Source organism: Passer domesticus, chromosome 2 (genome assembly GCF_036417665.1).
Source record: "Passer domesticus isolate bPasDom1 chromosome 2, bPasDom1.hap1, whole genome shotgun sequence".
Classification (NCBI taxonomy): Eukaryota; Metazoa; Chordata; class Aves; order Passeriformes; family Passeridae; genus Passer; species Passer domesticus.
In genome coordinates this window covers 7,140,644-7,159,642 of record NC_087475.1, presented here as the reverse complement: position 1 = coordinate 7,159,642, position 18,999 = coordinate 7,140,644, and the positions used below count along the sequence as shown (strand labels likewise).

Genomic DNA, 18,999 nt, shown 5'->3' with positions numbered 1-18,999 from the left:
ACTTTCATTCCAAATTACTTCCAGTACAGGCCCAATTCAGATTGACATCAATAGCAGTTTTACTCTCTGTAAACAACCATAAATATTCTGGTGACTCAGTTGAACTTTTTTTTTTTTAATAGAGAATCAGGTAAGATAAATCCCTTCCTTGTAGTCTCAGGATGTAGTTTGGAAGAGATAGAGATCCTATTCTTTATTCCACCACCACTACATGACCTACAAGACTGATGTTTGTCCTCAGAAAAGCACTAAACTACCATTGGCTGCAGTTCAATGGGACCCAAATGTTTGCCCTGTTGGCATCATCAAGCCCACGTTCCTTCTTCAAGGGAGCAGGATTTCACCTCTCCATCATGCATGTGTTGTGAAATGCATTCAGACTTGTGCAGAAAACACAATATTTCATTTTCATCTTAAGGATTTTTCCAGTGCTGCCACTTTGTAGCCTCCCCCGGGAAATTTTGACATTCTGAGACAGCAGGTAACAGACCTCAAAATCATCAAAATCTGTCAGAAGAGCATTGCTTGGTATCTGTGCTGGTTGTGTCTGCAAAGACCAGGAAAGGAGCACAAGGACAACTTTTAAGTGTAGATACACACTCACACACAGGCACAGACATTGCAGCCTTTGCTGGAAGCAGTTGGAGGGAGTGGGATGCACAGGAATGCAGTTCAGGGAAAGGCCATGCTTTGTTCCATTATTGAATTGATGAAGGAGGGTTTATATTTGGGGATTGGCCATCAGTATTCCTCTCATAGTTGTGAATGTAGGAGGAGCTGAAAGCATTGTAATGGCAATCTGCAGCAACAAAAAATGTAGTACTCATATTATGAATTTACACTTTGTATATGTAGAAGGTACTCAGAATTCTTACAGAAAGTATTTTTCTATCATTTCAACAAAAAATATTAGGCAAATAATATTCCCAATAAATAGAACTACATAACCACTTACAGCAATGAAGGAGCAGGTGGCACAGAAGTCTGTTTAGACACTCAAAGCTTTTCATCTTTCTCCCCATGGTGCTTTATCTCAAATTTGTTATGCAAGGATATTTAAACACCTAAACACACATAATCTTCTGTAAACTAAATAGGTCTCTTTTTTCAATGTTTGTATGTATTAATGACTGCGTGGTGTTAAGAAACAATAAATGGCAATGTTTATTCAGTAATTCACACAAATGCTGTTATTACAGCAAGGCTCCTGTCATCTGGGGATAAGGCTGCTATGGAGAAGTCTGTGAAAGTTAGGTCTAAATTATATGCTTATTAATTTTGAGACAGAGAGACATATTGCCTGTGGACAGTACTTAGCCTTTAGGCTGACTTGAAAATGCAGCTGCAAGAGGAGCAGAAGTTGGTGTCCCCTGGCTGCTCCAGCAGGAAGAAGCAGTTGGCCAGGTAGGGTCACCTCCTCAGCAGTGTGCTGCCCACAAGGCACAGATTACTGTGGACTATCAGTGCTTTAAACAGACCAGTGAGGAGCCTGGCAATGCTGTGTGCCAGGGGAGATCCTGGATGAACCGCGTTGGGGCCATGTCTGAGGCGGGTGATGCTGTGGCATGGGAAGGTTTTCATGAGTGGTTCAGGCACACAAAGCCACAGCCATGCTGCCCTGCAGTCACCAGGAGCCCCAGTTTGTACAGGACAAGTGAAGAAACCTAGATTCTTACATTTTTTTCCCTATGTCGCTCATGGTTACCCACTCAGGTTTTCCCTGACTTAACTATCAGCTCCTTGATCCCCCCCATCTCTTGATTATGTGGGTTTAAACTCTTTGCCCTTTGCTCACTCTCACATTTTTTCAACTGCTTTTAAAGCCCCTACAAGACTGCTGGCTGAGCAAGGAACAGCACACTCACTGAATAGCAAACATATCCTGTGGGGCAGCACGCTCTCACTGAATAGCAAACACATTCTGTGGCTTCTTGCCTCCTCAGGCTGCAATTTGCAGAACAGCAATAGGGTGCAACATTCCTGCCCAAGCCCCACATCTCCTCACATATCCAAGAAATTGTCCAGAAACTTAGTTTTCTTTGTGAGATCTCAGCCTTGCTGTTAAAATGGATTTAATTTGAGCAGCTGGATGAAAAACTGCAGGGAGACACTAACATCAGGGTTGAGAGACAAAAAACAGCTCAATTCTATGAGAAACTTGTAAATTAGAGAGTAAAAATATCTTCAGGGTGCTGAAAGGTGGAGTGCCTTTTCCCTAGAAGATTCTGTTGTCACCCTGATCCTTGTCCCATCCCCTTTGGAGTGACTGGCTGTGCCTCTCTGGTGTCCTCTGCCACTACTTTATGCCTAATGGAGAAAGAGGAAAGCTGCTGTGTTTCCCTGAATTTCAACAACATAGACCAACAGTTCTGCAGGCACTTGTTAGGTTTATCCACCCTTCCTGAAGGCAGCTGCCTCCGTCCCAGCTGGGCTCCTCTCTCTGTCAGTGGGAACCACAAACAGGTACTGCCTGAAGGGCTGCTCATTTTGCTCCTGATGGGAGGTGGAGCTCCCTTTTGGCAGTATCTGTTTATTAATAACAAAAGGAGCCAAGAGTCAGCTTGATTTAGTCATCCAGCTGTTGAACACCTTGGTTAAGGCAGATGAATTCCACCTTCAAGGTTGTTTCAAATTATCTTATAAGCATGTGCAGTAGGTGCTTAACCTACCAGCTAAAAGTCTACAGTTTCACATAGGTCAGTGTTAAATATCACACCTTTTTCCAAGGCTGCAGGGAAAGTTTTGCATCAAACACTGTGGGATAATGACACCTGATGTGCAGTGAGCAATTTGCAGCATATGTCTTGCACCTGATAGAGAGATAAAGGATCTCTCTGTGAAAACTCGTGGTGTGTCAGATGTTTATCAAAGCACCAAAGAAGGTGGAAGCTTGCATGTGGAAATTTCTCCAGTGTTTGCATCTCTACCTCCCCCCACGGGTGATGTGTGGTGCACCTTGGGCATCAACACTGATCTCTCTTCCCCACTATCCCAAACCACAAGGAATAACATTTCTGCTGATTCCTGTCTTCAGTGTTTCTCAAGAAATCTGAGTTTGCAGAAAGTCCTAAACACTACCCAGTGGCAGAGCTGGAAGTTTTGTATGAATACAAACTGGGGGTTAAGGACTCTAAATGTGGTTTGAAGTAGCTTCCCTCAGCAAGGGTCACATCCTGAGGGCCCCTTTGAGTCTTGCATGTCACTGAGCATCAAACTGCAGCCTCATTTCCAGGATGCTTTGCAGAAGATGGAGAAAACTCTAAGGTAGCAGGAATATCTCCACTCAGTTGAGAAAAGCATCATTGCCTTCCTCAGGATAACATCAAGTTATGATTGTGGTTTGAACAACATTGCCATAATGACAAAAAAACTACCCATAAATTTGCTTGGAGCTGTAAAACTGACCTGGCAAGTTACAGACAGCTACTAACAATAGCAACCTTATTTTATTGCAGCCTCCTGCCAACACCCGCACAATATTCTTTTCTTGCAGTAAAAATGCAATAAGCAAAGTGGAGAAGATGTTTTTCTATGTTATGTACCATGAAAAATTAAAATGAAATCATTTGTCTATGACTCAGGATTTTGTGGCCACTCCCTGTGCAACACCTCATGTTTTAAAAGGAAGCCCTAAATGAAATTCAGTCTCCGCTAGCCAGTTTGGGTTATATCTGCAGGGCAACTCATCATACGGGAAATTTCTGAGAAGAAATGCTATTTAGAGCAGGAAATTGGTGATTCATAATTGACATTAACTCCAGTTACCCTCCAACGTTCATGCTGTACTTCATGTGAAATTATTATAAGGAAAGAAAGGCCATTCCCCTGAGCAAGTTCAAGTTAATGTTTAAGAAACCATTTAAGTTATTATTAGGACAAAAGTCATTATAGTAGAATGGTCAGATGCTCAGAGTGCACCCCCAGCTGCAAACCTGTGCATTTTAATGCCTCTTTGCAGGTAGCTGTTCAGACATTTGGTCATTTTGGCCAATTCAATGAAATCCTGACTTCACCAGGCTCCCTGTCAAATATCCCACCTCCTGGACAGAGCCAGAAGTGAGCAATTTTTTAGCACAAATTGCACTGAAATCCATGCTGGTGTCCAGTCCTTGTGCACACACCAGTCCTTGTGATCCTGGAGGAACTCCTGGAGGAGGTGGGAGCAGAGCCACAAGGACGTGCCCACACATGGGCACAAGGAGCTGGCCTCAAGGCAATACTGGGCCCATGCTGGCAGACACCAAAATTGCAGAATGATGCAATTCAGCCAGTGGAATGAGCCAGCCCAGGGGCTGGATCCTCACCCAATGAAAGCCAGCAATGCTCTGTGGCTTTTGCTGTAAGCTGTGACCTTGCACCAGGGGCAAATCTGGTGCCACCACTGCCTGGTCCTTGGCAGCTGGATGCTTTGTCTCTTGGTGTCCACAGCAGAGGTGAAGCTCTCTGAAGTTCCTCAGGGTACTGCCCTTTATTCAGTCTGAAAGGACATATGAATTTAATTATTCCACCATAACATTAGCCTAGAATAAGGAATTAAATAGACCTTGTTATGGGTTTTGGTGTGAGTAAAGCTTTGGCATCTTATGCATTTTTTTATGATTTTAGGTTTTTTTTCTGAAAAGAAGCAGAAATATCTTTCTAAAATAGAATATGGTTAAACTGCAAATATAAATCAGAGGCAGGCTTCAGGTAAAGAAAGAGATTAAAGACTCATACAGATATAAATTTAGGTACCTTTGAGCTTAAGAAAAGCACTTTAAACCACTGCCTCATTATTACCTTTGGAAAAGAGGGATTTGGATTCCTCTCTACAAGGAGAGCCGCTCTGCAGCCCCAGGGCTGTGCATGACCAAGGATCCCAGGAGAAAAGCCATTCACTCTCCACAGCTGGTCTACTTCCTGGGGCACAGAGAGGTGGCAGGTGATGGAAATCCAAAGCATCCACCATCCTCCTTGAGCTGCTATTTGGGCTCTGGTAAGTGAGACAACAGAAGGATTTTTGAGGGTAGCAAGAGTATCTGCACCCAGCCTCAGGGTCAAAACAAACTGAAACATTCTTTGTGTGAGATCAGAGGTGCAAAAATTCCTGGCAGGGCTGAAGCATGCTGGAGTTGAAAAGGATACCAGAAAAGGGTATAAACTGTGGTGTACTGAGAGTGATCATGGTAAAGGCTGAGAGAGTTTGCAAGACAAAGGCAGAAGAGGCAGGAGAAAGAGCCATTCATTGGAGGCTCCAAATAATCTTCAGCTCTGCTGGGCAAAGAAATCATTGTAGAAATGCGAGTCCTGTCCTTCATCTGAAATCTAAAAAGACAAATAAGAGGTTATCAAACAGAGGCTAGGAACAGGAAAGTTTGCTCTCACTTAGCAGAGCCAAAGCTACAGCACAGCTCCAGGAGCTTCAGGAACACACCCCTGGCAAGAGCCTCTCTTGGAATTACTGTCTGGGTTAGAACTTGGAACAGCTACTGCAAGAAGCAGAATTAACTCTGGAGCAAGGATTTCCCAAGCCAAGGAAGTCAATCAGAACAGGCTGAGGCTGATGCAGGGATGCACAGAGACTGAAAAGAGCCCTGAAATGGGAGGCAAAGCCCAGTCTGCTGCAGTGGGAGACACTGAAAACCACATATCATGTACACCCACAGCTGAGCCCAGCATTTGGGAAAAGAGTAACAACAGATTACCTTTTCTGGGAAAGAATCCACATGAACCTGTGGTGCACAGCATGGGAGAGGAGGATGGTGACAGCACCATTAAAGGCAAGGGGCTTATTTACAGGAGCCATGAAAAATACTGTGGGGCAAGATAAAAGGACAACCAGCCCATAGGCAAATGGTAATAATCAATTTTCAGATGGACAGAGCTGCACAAGCTGATAAGGGTCTGACAGGGTTACGAGCACTGAGAGAAAAGCTGCAGGCAGCATAAGGGAAGAGAAGAAAGGGCTCAGGAGGATTGTTCCTCACTGAAGGAGATAAAGGCAAAAGAAAGACAGAGTTCATAATAATGTCAGGGATTTTTTAAATGTCACATCTTTGATCTCACCCCCAGGGTGAGCACACTGGGTCACGACAGCAGAAATTGCCAGGGGACTCCTTAAACTGCAGAAGAGAGCACAAAAACACCTCAGTGTCCCCATCTCCACAGGGGTGGCTGGAGCCTGGCACCCCCAGCCCAGGGTGAGGTTCAAAGCACACTGCTGTGAGAATCAGTGGTCCAGGGAGAAATTCAGCCCTGGACACACTCCACATCCATCCACAGGAAGAAATGTTGCTTCCTTGCAAATAAGGAAAATTAAGTCATTTTGTGAACAGGGCAAGTTTTCCTCTCTGCCCAGAGGAAATGGCTTCTGGGAGACAGCTGACAGCACATACAACACCTGACACAACCAGGAGGGCTCTGGTCTCCAGTGAGGGTCCAGAGGAGGGACATGAAGATGGTAAGAGGGATGGAACACCTCTCACAGGAGAAAAGGCTGAGAGAATTGGGATTGTTCAACCTGGAGAAGAGAAGGCTCCAAACTTATTGCAGCCTTTCTGTTGCTATCTTGTTGCAAAGCTTTCCTACCTTCTTGGTGATATCGCACGGGCAGCTCCTCACAGCACTAACCCCTTCTTCTCCTCCCCAACACAGCCAACAAACTCCATCTTAACCAGCCAACCTACTCTTTTACAATACCCCTCCTAACTGGATCCAGCTGTGGCCTATTAAGGGCAGCCTTGTTCTTCATTCTTGATAATTAGCACAGCTGTAACTATTCCTTAGGGGTGAGATTACCTTCACCACTATCTCTATTCTCCTACATTCTATCTATCCACATCTTTCAGTGCCTGAAAAGAGATTTAAGCTGGAAAGGAACTTTCAAAAGGGCGTATAGGGATAGGACAAGGGGTGATGGCTTTAAACTAAAAGAAGGTAGGATTAGATTATATATTAGGAGGAAATTCTTTGCTGTGAAGGTGTTGAGGCATTAGAATATATTGCCCAAAGAAGTTGTGGGTGCTTTATCCCCTCCTCAGTTGTACTTTCCTTTGGCTGCACTGAGTCTGGGTAGCTGCAGCCTCTGTAAGCTTTGGTTTTGGTCACAGTCATCTACCAGCCTGGAACATCTCTTTGGGATAACTGCAGTGTTGCTTTGGAATGGGATGGACTCATCCACTTGAGCTCACCCCTTCCATTTCAAAAGGCCACTCTACAAGTTTAAGCAGCCAGGCTTAACTTGTTTGCAAAACTGGAAGCCTAACATGAATTTCATCAGTGAGCTCCTAAATTCACACCAGCACTAATTTCCCCTTCCAGCCATACAGTGATTGTATTTGGTATTTTCAATACTTACTGATCTAATAAATCAAATTAATGGGATGGTGCAATTGCATTGTTTCAATGCTTGAAACACAGTACTGTAGGATGCTGATTTCTCATGGTAATTTTGGGGAGGAATCATGTCTGTGCTCTGAGCTTCCTAAAACCCTCTGGAGACTGGGAATATGGTACCTGCATGTACCTGAAGACTGGGAATATGGTACCTGCATGTACCTCCAGTTTACTGTGCTGTTGTTGGACACAGAAAAGGGATGATCAATCGGTAGGAACTGGGTTTTTTCCTCTTTCATTTTCAATGTTCTCACTTAAAAAATGACAGTTCTTCAAAATTAGTTGTCAAAAGAGAGATGCACTCATAACCAACAAGACCAATCATTTTAATGGCACAGAGCAGACCATGGTACCAGGAAGGCTGTGGGAGCTGTGCACACAGTCAGTGCACATTGGTCCCTGCTAGCACAGCTGCAGCTCCTGTGTGCCTGAGCTGCCTGTCCTCAGATCTGCCACCTGTGAACAGCCATGCAAACTCACCTTTCTGGTGCTTCTGAAGTGGGAGTTGAGGCCGTAGGGCCACACTGGAAGTAGACAAAGCCCATTCAACCATGTGGAGCACGAGGAGCTGTAGTGTAGACAAGACACCAGCATCTCTGGAACTGTGTCTTGTAAAGCTGCCTACAGGCAGGAGAAATCCCTGTCCTCCTTTCTTCATCCAAATCTCTCTCCTGTCGTTACTGGGGGTGAATTGCAGCTCCCAAATCCAGACTGCAGCTTCCACAGCAGTGAGCAGTCCTGGTGCCCAGCCCCTCAGAAACTGCTGAGGGCAGGAGGACTTTGCCACCACGGCAGGGCAGCACAAACATCAACCCTGGTGATGCACCCTGCAAAGGCTCCAAACCAACGAGGCTGCTCCCAGGAACTGCCCTCTCCCCAAGCCTGGCTGCTCCTCACCACCAGCATCCTCTGCTGGTCAGTGTGGAGCAGGGTTCTGGCTGGGTGCACCTCTGCCTGCTGCAGCACAGCCACACTCAGGGCTCTGTGATTGCAGGAGGATGTGTTGTACCATGGCACAATTCCTTACTGAATTAAGAGAATCAAATAGTGAACTCCAAATGAAATGGTTTTGCTTCTTCAGAGCAGAAATTCTCAAAATAATTTTTTTAAAAATATTTAAATAAATAAATAAAATCAAGCCTTCTTTATATTTATAAATAAACAAAAATCAAGCAGGATTCTGGCTGGGTGCACCTCTGCCTGCTGCAGCACAGCCACACTCAAGGCTCTGTGATTGCAGGAGGATGTGTTGTACCATGGCACAATTCCTTACTGAATTAAGAGAATCAAATAGTGAACTCCAAATGAAATGGTTTTTGCTTCTTCAGAGAAGAAATTCTCGAAATAAATTTTTAAAAAATTATTTAAATAAATAGAATCAAGCCTTCTTTATATTTATAAATAAATAAAAATCAAGCAGGATTCTGGCTGGGTGCACCTCTGCCTGCTGCAGCACAGCCACACTCAGGGCTCTGTGATTGCAGTAGGATGTGTTGTACCATGGCACAATTCCTTACTGAATTAAGAGAATCAAATAATGAAGTCCAAACGAAATGGGTTTTGCTTCTTCAGAGAAGAAATTCTCAAAATAAATTTAAAAAATTATTTAAATAAATAAATAAAATCAAGCCTTCTGATATGGAAATGCAATGTCATGGTTTGATGACTTGGTTTTTCTAATTATTTGAGTTGTGTTTTTTTCTGAGATTATTACATTTTTCACAGAACATTTCATTTGCATTTATGCTGTACTTTCCTGTAGAAAATGATGTCATTAGAAAGCACAATTTATCTCCTCTGGAGTTTTGCAATAGTAAAATAGCAATTCAGATTGTCTGTAGTTGTAAATCAAACACATTTATTTTAATGGCCTGGTCTGCAGAGCTGGAGGCCAGCTCTACCCATTCAGTCTGTAATGAATTGATGAACATCCCTGATCCCCACAGCAGTCTCAGACTGCTCATAACACTCAAGCATTGATGTCTCCATATGAGCAGTTTCTTTAATTACCATTGCCAATTCTGATTTTCCAGGTAAAGGCAGCCACCTTGCTCAAATGTTGAAATCATTTATCACCTGTCATGAAGGAGAGAGTCTCTTGGCATCCTCCTGTGCAGTAAGATATGCTTTGATCTCAAAGCATTCCATCTATGGTGTAGTAAGACAAAGCACCACCTGCTATGAAGCTTGACAGACTATATAAAATATAATTTATGTACATTACCATCTTGTCTGACATAAAAGAATCACATAAGAGAACAGGAAGCAAAAAAAAAATGTTGTAACTGTAGTCACAGGCACAAATATCTTTAATTTATGACAGACTTAATAAAATAGGTTTTCTCCCAAATACATGACTCTTTTCAGGAGCTGTGCAGTGATTTCATTTATATGGCCTTAAATGAAAAGAATGCCTGTAGTCAATATAGTGCTACCAAATGAAAAATAAAAGGATCCAGAAGATCTAGAAGAAACTTGTCTGGTCAGCCTCATGTGTACAAATGACCAGAAATCTAAAGATAAGAGCTAAACCCACCAGTCAATATGTGATTAATTTTCAGATCTTCAGGTGAAGAACTCCATTAGCAGCAACACCCCAGCACCCTCCCAGACGCACAGGGATGAGCAGGAACATTGTCAGGAAAGATGAGTTCCAGTTCCCACTCATGGACATCCCACATCCAGGTCCCTCAGATGGTCCAGAGGTGCCATCCTGCTCCCAAAGGGAAACCAAAATCCTTCTGTTCATTGTCAGATTCCAGGTGGGCAGGGGCCTCATTAAAAAATGGGCAGAGGGAAAAGCAGTGTTTGCTGCCAGAGGAATCTGGTGGAAAGGGCTTAGGGGCTGCAATGTCAGGGTGGGGCAGTCCCAGCAGCACTTTGCAGTCACTGCACTGGGAGGCTCCATGCACATCCCCTCATGACATGCAAGGCATCAGGATCCTGCTCTTCCATTCCTTTATAGACATGGCATGTTTGTGGGGCACTGTCTTTCAGACAGACCAAAGAGGTGCTGCTGCAATTAATGCAAGGTTCACTCCTCATTTAGATTCAAGTACAGTGCCAGAAACTAGTAGCAAGTGTTTCTCAACCCTGCAAAGTCAAGGTTTTTTCTTGTTTGCTTTCCAAATTAAAAATATTTTTCAGTCGTGTTTCTGATGGGGAAAACCAACACATCTATCACCCCTTCCACATTTTTTTGTTCCCTCAATAGTAAACATCTGTCTTAATGCAAGAACTTCAAAGAAAGCCAAAGTGATTTTTTCATGTTATAAATTTGCCCAGACACTAAACATGTTTAAATGTCATCTTCCGTTTTCTGTTATGTCCTTATAAATAAGATTATCCTGCTACTGTTCTGCAAATTTGTTTACAGGAAAAAAATTCCAAGCCACATTTCTTGCTTTCTACTAAAGTCTGAAGTTTGTTCTTAAATCTTCCTGGAACCAGAACAAAAATGATTCAAATTGTCACTTGGTTGGAAAGAGAAGTGCTTGGGAAAAGAGCAGGGAGATACTAAGAGCAAACAAGGCTAAATAATAGTCTTGTACTTACTGAATCTCTAATTTTCGAGTGTCCAACCTACAAACTGCTACTGCCAGCCAAGCCTGACATTTCTACATTTTCTTTTGACATTTGAAGATTAAGTAAATCATGTTTATGTGCGATAGTACCAGCACACACTTGACTCCAGTCTCTCCCCACCTCTGCAGGACCTGTCAAAGGGATGCTATGGAAACAGCATCAGGTGGGGATGGCCAGGAACACACACCATGCAGGAGACCACCACAACTAATTAATCTCCTGATTAAAGAGAGCGTTGACAAAATCTCCAGCTCTTCCCTTCTGTGCTGACCAGTTTCCATAGGTCTATGTTCATGTGCAAACCTACCTGATAGGCATGTGCTTGTTATCTCTAGATTTGTGTTTATTTGCCTCTTCAATTTTTAGCGAGGGTACAATTAAGGATACCAGATCTTGGCTGCTGTTTGTTTTATAAAGTAAACATGAAGCAATTGACTGTAAGTATCAAGTCTGCAGTGCTTTACTGAGATCTGATTAGAAAAGCACTAAAATCTCCTTAAAAGCACTTCACTTTCTTAAGATATCTCAAAGGTATCTGAGACTGCCTTGCAGAAGCAGAGTATTGAGCTTGCCTTTATTGTCATTTACTTCTGACCCTGCCTCACGTGGCTACAAGTTCATTTCAGCAACTTTTGCTGATGCTGAAAACAGACTTGAGTTCTTTTTACTGAGAATTCCCATTCTGTATGGAGAATGAAAATGAAAACTGTTGAGTCAGACATGGATGAAGAGAGAAGTGGGAGGGGAAGGAAGGAAGGAAGGAAGGAAGGAAGGAAGGAAGGAAGGAAGGAAGGAAGGAAGGAAGGAAGGAAGGAAGGAAGGAAGGAAGGAAGGAAGGAAGGAAGGAAGGAAGGAAGGAAGGAAGGAAGGAAGGAAGGAAGGAAGGAAGGAAGGAAGGAAGGAAGGAAGGAAGGAAGGAAGGAAGGAAGGAAGGAAGGAAGGAAGGAAGGAAGGAAGGAAGGAAGGAAGGAAGGAAGGAAGGAAGGAAGGAAGGAAGGAAGGAAGGAAGGAAGGAAGGAAGGAAGGGGAAAGAAATGCAAAGAAGAGAAATGCAGAGAATAAAGTGCAAACTGTTTTATAACATTGATTTAACACCCAGTCTGAGCCAGGCCTGTTATACAGAATATATTTCCTTAGGGCTTTATAATGCAACTACTACAGAGAAACCAGCATGATCTGACACAGCATGAACTATTCAGCAGCCTAATAAAAATATGAATAGCTCATAATAACAGGAGAATCAAACTGTTGCTGTCTGGAATGTGACATTGTAAAGTGTGAGATGATAAAATATCATGATCCAGATTGAAAATCAATATATTTGTTAAAGTTTCCAGCAAAGGAACATGGATTATTGGAAAACAGTCAGTGCACTCCCTACAGTTACTATCAACATTCTTTGGATAGGACAAGAAGTTGCAAGTTTAAAGTAAACATAAATTAAAGGGTTCTTGTATCAATCCAAGGCATTCAAAAATAGAAAATTTAGTGGGAAGTAAGTAGTGAAAATCCAGAGTAGAGGGCTGAACAAGGGCAACTGCAGCTCTGATATCTCAAAAACAAGTCCATTATCCTTACATGGAGGAGTTTTCAGAAGGTGCTTTGCTGTAAGGCAATGCCCTTGCAATATTTAAAGGGATTTGCTGCTAGAAACTCTTGGATTAGGAAATTTTACATGCACCAAATGAAATATCAAAGAGAGAACCAGCCAGTCTGCCAGGTTAGTCACTGGGGTTGGTGCAGGTAAGTAATAGCAGTGAAGTATTCCTGCTCAGGTAAGAACTTAAACAAATGTTTAGAATGTGCATATTGCTCAAGTGTTTATTTAAGCAATTTAATACACCCAGGCCACACTAATGAAATTCAGCTGCTATTCATCCCACCACACAAGAGTGTCCTCCATAGCAGAGATATGAAAGCAAATAAGATAAAAGGAAAGGTGAAATAAGAAAAGAGGTGCTACTTACCTGAGCTATGCATTTTGTCTTTTTTTTTTAATGGAGCCATTTGTAGTCAATCCTTAACATGGTTTGTATTAAGTCTGGATCACAAATGACACCTACCATGCAGCTGTTTACATCTGGCTCACAGGTGTGTGAGGAAGAAAGGGTGAAGGTCTTTACTGTTCCCTACCTGGCTTCCCTCCCTATTATGCCTCCTGTTATGAAATACAAGTCAGTTTGCATAGAAATACTGATTGCAAAAAGCTCCAGATTTTCCTCAAAAGTAGTGAAAAGTGTAGTAGTGAATACATGAAGGAGTACAGGGCAAGTTGACAAGAAAAAAAAACAATATTATTTGGCAATCCAGGTAAAGGTTCCAGCAGCAGGAACTCAGGGTACAGCTGTGCTGGGATTGAAGCTGTGCTGGGATTGCAGCCTCCATTGTCCTGACTGTGTCCTGTTCCAGGGGACAGAAATGGGTGCATTAGATTAAAAATCTGCCAAGTGCTCCCAGATATCTGGTACTGTGGTTTATACATACACCAAGAATCCCTCCACATGGACGTTAAAAACCCCTGTGTGATGCAGAGCTCAGTGCTCCTGTTCCCCACAGGCTGAGGGGCCAGCCCTGATTCTGAAAACCAATTCACCATCATCTTCCAGAAACCAAGTGCTGGGTCTGACAGAGAGCAAACCTAGAGGCTGAGGGGAGACCTCAATATGCTCTACAACTACCTGAAAGGAGACATCAAGTTGTACTGGGGGAGGTTTTTGTTAGATGTTATGAACAATTTCTCCACAGAAAGGGTTGTCATGCATCAGAACAGGCTGCCCAAGGAAAGTGGTAGAATCACTGGAAGGGTTCCAAATGTGTGGATGTGGCACTTGAGGACATGGTTTAGTGGTGAACATGGTGGTGGTTCTAGGTTGACAGCTGAGCTTATGATCCTAGAGGCCTTTTTCCAACCTCAGTGACTCCATGGTTCTGTGCAAACCTGACTGGAGATCAGGACTTTTGCACATTTGATAATGTGGGGTCTGTGTAACACACGGGCTGCAAGGAGGATAAACCACCACGTCCTGCCTGCATTCTCCCACCCATCATGGCCTGAGAGAGTAGAAAGCTGCAGGGCAGAAGGATGCAGGAGGCAGGATGGGGTGAATGAGCAGGAATTCACCCCTTGCATTACCAGCCTGGCACTTTCAGAGCCAAGCGCATCAGGGCTTTGGCAGGGGAGTTTTGTTGGAGAGGAACAATGCCACAGACACGGGTGCAACAAAGAGATCTTTGTGAACACGATTGGCCTGCAGCACAGGATCAGAACTTCTTTTCAGGCTGGCTGCCTGGAATACTGAAGGAGGACAAACAGCTCCCCAAGTCAGAATAACATGACCGAAAATCCCAGTACATCCCCCGAGCTCCCTGCCAGGGCAACTCCTCAGCCGTGCAGCAACTTCTTCCTGGGTGGGAGGATCTGAATGGAAAAGAGGGGGAGACGTGGGGGTTCAGGCAGTGGGCAGAGCAGGAGCTCTTTGAATGCATGCACACGTAGCTCTGGAGCCTGGCTGCTGGCAGAGGCTGCCTGGCTGCAGAGTTTGGGAAGCCCTGAAGCACACAAAGGTTGCACTGAGACAACAATCCTAAATTCAGTGCTTTTGCTCTCCTGAGCCAAAGAAAAAATCCATCCCCTCCCCCAACTTTGGCAGATCAACTGCTTCCAGATTTCCTGATGAATTATCACAAGGAAGAGAAATCATCCTCAGCCCTTTCTCACTCAGAAAGCTGAGGATTTTTGGCTTTTTCCCGTGGTCTGCATAAAATGAAGTACCTCAAATTAGCACCATTCATGCTGCCACAGCCAAGAACTGTCTGTGCAACTACATCCCCAGTAAGAGTGTTGCAGCCTCTCTTAAGGACCTACAAAATAAAATATACCCACAATTCCCAACTCAAACACACCACCAAACTCACCCACTGCATCTCTGACTCCGCCAATTTTTTCTTTCAATAAATTTAGGCTGCAGGAACCCAGTTTACCCCAAAAGATTCTAACTTCTTTATAAACCAACTTCACAGAAGATTTTTCTTTATAAATAACCATGTCACCAAGCCTATGTTTTAACCAACATTCAGAAATCACATGCTCACCAGCTGGATTGGAAACCTGTATTTCATTTTCAGTTCCCATCAAAAATTCAGTCAACAATGCCATCAAGCTGTCTCTGAGATATTCTTACACCTCTATTAACTTCAGGGACACTATCATTGGTGAAGTGAGACCCTAAATCTTCCATGTACAAGCATGCCTGCAGATCAACACAGATATTGCCACTGAACTTGTAACCAAATATATTCAAAAGATATCACACTGCTGTGGCTTAAAGGAGGCTCTCAGGGGCCACTGGCCACTTGGAGGAGAGCAATGATGGCACTTGCTTTCCTGGTGTAAGACTGGGCTTTGCCTTATCAGAAGAACTGCCCTTATCTCACAGTGATTCATTGTGCCTCCAGCATCCTCATGATGGGCAGGCACTGATCTCTCCTCTCTGGTGACAGGGCTTGAGGAAGTGGCATGGATCTGAGTCAGGGGAGGTTAAGGTTGGATATCAGGAAAAAGTTTTTCACCCTGAGGGTGACTGGGCACTGGAGCAGGCTCCCCAGGGCAGTGGTCACAGCACCAGCCTGGCAGAGCTCAGGAAGTGTTTGGACAATGCTCTCAGGTACATGATGTGACTCCCTGGGTGCCCTGTGCTGGGCCAGGAGCTGGACTTGATGGTTCTGATGGGTTTCTTCCAACTTAGCTTATTCTATGTGGAACCAGAAGCCTGGTTCAGTGCAGAAATCCAAGCCAACCGACTGCCTCTATCCCTCATGTTTCACATACTAAACCCTAATGGGATCCAAATGGAAAATCATCAAGTAACTAAAACCAGCAACAGAATGCCATGTGTTTTGAAAGAAATTTCCCACAGCATCTAACTTTCTAACTTTTAAATAACTGCCACCATCAACAAACTCACAACCAGAAGTAAAACAAAATGAACCTGCCCTCAAAAAAAAATGAACAGCAACAAGCAGAAAATAGACTGTAAACCCATTTCTTGCAGCCACTGTCACACTGCCCTCCAAGCAGCCCCACTGCAATCCAGGGAGCCTCCCATGCTCCCCATGAAACCTGGCACGCACCACAGGACTGATGGAAACCATGCAGCTGGACAACATGTGCTGGAGTGAACTCTGCTGGACACTCAATAAAGGATCAGAGCACCCAGGCACCATTTAGAGGATATTTTTCACCAGCTGCTCTCACTGATGTCTCAAAGGACCATCCTGAAAAGTGACTTCTGATACAACTCCAAAAGGCAACACTGGAAAGCAAAATGCTCAAATCTACTAGAGTAGAAAAAAGAAATTATGGACTCAACAAAGTCCATTTACTTAAGGTCTACTTTGATCTTCCTTCTGTCTGGCTGAATGAAGCTCATTCCACATGGGCTGCCTGCCAACACATTTCCCCCTGCTTTTTCTGAAGAAATGGACCTGTTATCAACTTCCTCTTGCTAAACCCTCATCTGGTCACAGACTGTAACCACCCCTTTTCTCTAAAGCTGGCTGGTCATCTGGCACAACTGTGTTGAACAAAGAATTATTGTCATTCACCTGTGTTTTGGCTTCCTGTTTGGAAGATGCTGCTGCTGGTTTCTGAGGCATGAGGTGAGAGCTGCATGTCCACCAATATAACTGTCAGGTTTTTGATTTTTTTTGGGGGGGGGTTTGTATTTCAGCTGGTCTAATGAAAGATTTCACAATGTTCTTGAGCCCTTCACCCATGATGAGGTGACCAGGGAATTCTGATGGGGAAAAACACATCACACGAGTGCCACACACCTTCTTCCTTAGGCCACAAGGAGCAGAGTCCAGGTGCTTCTTCTGCCCACCAGCCTGTGCTGAATGAGAAATGAAAGATACACTCAAATTGGGTAGAAGCTGACAGACATCTTAACAAAAAATTCAGGATAGAAAGCAAATTGTGACTCTGAGAGCTGGGACAAACTCCCTCCTCCCACCCCTTGTACCACAGGGAACCTCATCCCTCCTCCAGGAGTTTGGCTGCACTGGCTGTGCCTTGTGGCACCCATGGCAGTGGCTGCTCTTCCCACCATGCCCATTCCCATGTCCATGCTTCCCATGCAGTGACAGGCCAGCTGCAATCCTGAGGCTGTGTGCCTCTTTGGCACAGCCTGTGCTGCAGGAACAGCTTCCCTGAAATGCACCTGAGACCTGGTGCTCCAGTTACTCTCAGGAATGTGCCTCTACTAAGGATTAAGCAAAATAAATATTATCTGGTTCCATATCTGCTTTCATGTTTGCTTATGCATACCTGCCTCCAGCCCTGTCCAATGCTCAGACCCTCCAACAGCTCGTGGTTATTAGAGAGCATCTCAGTTTTACAGGGTCACTTTTCACAAGAGCCTTTTCTCTAGAGAGCACTTACCTGCTTCTGTGCCCTCCCTAAACCCACAAATATCATATATAGAATTACAGTTCCCTACAGGGGCACTGCAGAGACTATCCTTGGATTACAAAGAATTCATGCTAAAAACAAACAAAAAAATTTCTCATATCTGGAGAATACTAACACTTGCAAGATTTCTTTGGGTGTGCTATGAGCTAAGGGTGTCCAAATATGTTTTTCCTGTGGGACTTAGTTGAATTTTCCTCTTAGTTACTTAATTCACACTTTTTTTTTGAAGCATATTTTCCTCTCATTTGTAAAGCACAGCTTCCTTAAGTATCATTTTTCTTGCTCCATATTCAAGCTATTGCTTCACAAAGTGATCCTGATTTTCCACTAATTCTCACTGATGCTGCCAGTGGCATCTGCAAAGTGCTGCCCCATGGCTCTACCTGCCCAACAGTGCTGATTTTTAGTGGAGAATGTTCTTCTTTTTCCTGCACCCAAAATTTGCAACTATGACAACTCCTGGTTTCCTGGAGATGAGAAAATTCCTGTTGGACTTAGGGGAAAAGAACTCTCACACTTGGAGAGATGAGGACCTGCAATGTCTGTCTTTGCCACTCCACTTTAGCAAGCTGCAAGGGAAGCACAGGGATTGTGGCTCCAAAATGAGGGGTCTTACACTTTAGTTTGTCAGCAAAAAACACTGAGCAGGTGGTGCCACCCCCTCTGGGTTCCTCCTTACAGCCAAGAGTGATGACACTTGAAGCTTTAAGCTTCAAGGGACAACAGCATCCAGCAGAGCACAGCAGTACTGAATTCTGTCCAATTTATGCTGAGTGACAGAAAAACAACTGTCCTCGGTGATCTGAGTCCTTTGATGTGCACAACTAGTTTTGGTTAACCAGGACCTCAGCACTCCCTTGTTTTACACCAACAGAGAGTTTGGTCCATAAAGTCCACATTATCACAAAAACCACAGGAAGCTCTTAAAAAAGCCTATGGATAGTTGATGTACCTTGGGCATTTTCGTGGAGGGTTCAGAAACAGCTCCTCTGCAACTGTGCAGAGCCTCAGGGTGGCTCTGTGGTGTAGGCAAGTGGATAAATTTGCAGATTTGCATCTGGAAAACTCCCCAGATGGGTTTTGCAGGCAAGGCAGTCAAGAGCACGTGGAGCTGAAGGTTGTAGGTGATGCTGAATGGAATTGTTGGCTATTGCTTCCTGTGGAAAAACGAGACAGAGACACACATTACCTCAGTTCCAGGCTAGAGTAGCACCTGCTACTGCCAGAAAACTTACTTATGCAAAAAAAAAAACAACCCTAGAATTTTGAACTTTTGAGCATTTAGAAACTTTGTGCCAGGACCCAGATGAGTGCTGTGTGTGCTGCCCTGCCTTTGTGAAAGCTAATGAGTGTACAAGAGCATTTGTTGGTCCCATCACTGAGCCAGGGATTTTGCCAGCAGCCCAAGCAGTGCTTCAGGGCAGATCATTTAAAAAACTGATCCCAAACCTTCCAGTTGCACCTGAAACGTGGCACTTCACAAATGAGGTGCAGATGCAAATAAGACCATTTGAGTTCTCTTTACCCGTTTTGCATGAAATTCAGCTTTGTGGAGAGCACCTCAAGGGGCT

General features: G+C 44.0%; 2 long non-coding RNA genes across 2 annotated transcripts; both read right to left on the bottom strand.

The window, feature by feature from the left end:
- Nucleotides 1–2,426: 2,426 nt before the first annotated feature.
- LOC135295182 (uncharacterized) lies at nucleotides 2,427–6,638 on the bottom strand. The gene is made up of 3 exons (XR_010357204.1): nucleotides 6,568–6,638; nucleotides 4,780–4,972; nucleotides 2,427–4,477 (listed from the first exon to the last, which is right to left on the bottom strand). It is a non-coding gene; the product is annotated as an uncharacterized LOC135295182 (long non-coding RNA).
- Nucleotides 6,639–11,899: 5,261 nt separating this feature from the next.
- Nucleotides 11,900–18,580, bottom strand: LOC135295181 (uncharacterized). Its single transcript, XR_010357203.1, has 3 exons — nucleotides 18,381–18,580; nucleotides 16,792–16,850; nucleotides 11,900–13,359 (listed from the first exon to the last, which is right to left on the bottom strand). It is a non-coding gene; the product is annotated as an uncharacterized LOC135295181 (long non-coding RNA).
- Between the last annotated feature and the right edge of the window lie 419 nt (nucleotides 18,581–18,999).